Consider the following 2,275-nt stretch of genomic DNA (forward strand, 5'->3'; position numbering starts at 1 on the left):
AATACCACCACATTTAAGTAAATAAGACTACTCTAAAAATTAAACTCAAATTCTCATGCACTACATCACTTCTTTTTCTTTTCTTTTTAGGTTCAAGTTCAGTGAGTGGTACATGAAACATCTTTTCATCATTAAAGTAATTAAAAGAAAACTAAACTAGTCCTAGGATTCTAACTAATAAAGGATCATCCAACAAACAAAGAAAAATAGTAGAAAACTGGAACATAACATAGACAAAGAGGGGAGGAATAAAAAAAATGAAAGAAACTCAACCACCTTAGTTATCCTAGCAATCGTTTATTCTTCAGGTTGTGCTCCTCAGTGAAGATGATTCGCCTCCCTTTTGGTGCCATAGGAATAAACAAAAAACCTTAAGCAAAGCGTCAACACCAAACTTAAAGGTTTGCTTGTCCTCAAGAAAATAAGAACTGAAAATAGAAGAGACAAATGTTAAAATGAAAGAAAAAAATAAAAGGATAAGAGAATAAGAGAGAATTAGGATTGGGAGAGAGAGAGAAGAAAACTGGGTGGCGCAAGCGACGCGTTCGCGTCAATGACGCGATCGCGTGCGTCGCGCATTCTTCATAATGACGCGTTAGCGTCAGGCACGCGATCGCATGGATGGCCATATGTGTAACTGACGCGAACGCGTCAATCACGCATCCGCGTGACCAAATTTGTGCGTTTAGCACACTTCTTGCCCCAAGCTGGCACAACTCTCTGCCCAAAATGCTCTGTTACGTCGAATTTGCAGGTCACGCGATTGCGTCGGTGATGCGACCGCGTGAATGACGAAAATCACAAATGACGCGAACGCGTGGGCCACACGTCCGCATGGGCTTGTTTGTGCGAAAAACTTCATTCTGGCGCCACTCCCGCGCAACTCTCTGTAACTTTTTATTTTTCTTGCACCCCTAGATGACGCGTACGTGTCAGCGATGCTTTCGCGTCGGGTGTTTTTTTTTTTTATAGCTTGAGGTGTTCGGTTCCTGTGATAAAATAGCTGTATGATCAGAAAATTAGTAAGAACTTAATAAAACTCAACTAAGTAAGAAAACTACTATTACGAAAAATAACTAAGAATGAAAAAGAACGATCATACCACGGTGGTTGTCTCCCACCAAGCACTTTTAGTTAAAGTCCTTAAGTTGGACATGTTGTGAGCTTCCTTGTCATGGTGGCTTGTGCTTGTACTGATCCAGAAATCTCCACCAATGTTTGTAATTCCAATGGCTACCGGGATCCCAAACTAGGCGCATAAAGCCTTTGAGCAAGTTGAAGCAAGTGACAAGACCCCAAGAGTGTTGATTGTGGGAATGAATTTCAGGGTCCCAAACCTTGCTTTTACACCCGTCTTCTTGTGGATCACCATTGTTCCCACCGGGTGGCAAGCGATCTGAATTCTCACAGAGACATCTAAACAACCTTCTAGGCCCATTCAGATTAGCTCTACACCAATTCTTGCACTTCAATTCGGAGCATGCAACCATATTGAACCTTGCTTGACAACTCTTACCACTAACCATCTTTCTCTTACTCTTAATGCCACAAAGAGCTCTAAGTTGACCATCCGTCTCCAGTAGTCCATATTCAAGTGGGAAAGTAAGGATTAAGGAAAGAAATTTTACCCACTTGAATATTGTATTGGATGGTGATGGCTTTGGAAGAGGTCTTGCAAGCTCTACTCCCTTGTGTTCTACTTTGAATTCTACCACCTCCTTGCAAGCTTCCTCAATTTCAACCTCTTCTTCTTGGTAGCTTTCTTTTAATTCAATCTCTTCTTCATTGCTTACCAAGGGCATGGGAGGTTGTGTATCTTCCTCCTTTGTTTTTGCATCTTCCTCTTCTTCCATGTGTGAGGATGGAAAGTTCTCTAATGCACTGGAGTATAAACTCCTTTGATTGGTTTCCTCACCTTCTTCCATAGGATCTTGCATTGTATCTTTTGGGAAGGAATTTGCTTGTTCCTCTTCCTGGTACTTGATAATCGACTGCATATGCTTCTCTATATTTTTGACACTTGTCTTTATATCATGTAAGCATTCTTTTATGAGAAGTTCAAGATCTGATGGTATTTGAGATGAATAAGAAGGAGGTGATGGTTCTTGATAAGTGTAAAAAGAGGATGGTTCTTGGTATGGATAGGGAGATAGTGGCTCTTGATATGGGTAGAAAGATAATGGTTCATGATACGGATAGAGAGGTGGTGGTTCTTGATATGAATATGGAGGTGGTGGCTCTTGATAGTTGGAACATAGAGCACTGAGGTTTCTTT

The sequence above is a fragment of the Arachis ipaensis genome, chromosome B04 (assembly GCF_000816755.2).
Source record: "Arachis ipaensis cultivar K30076 chromosome B04, Araip1.1, whole genome shotgun sequence".
NCBI classification, from domain to species: Eukaryota; Viridiplantae; Streptophyta; class Magnoliopsida; order Fabales; family Fabaceae; genus Arachis; species Arachis ipaensis.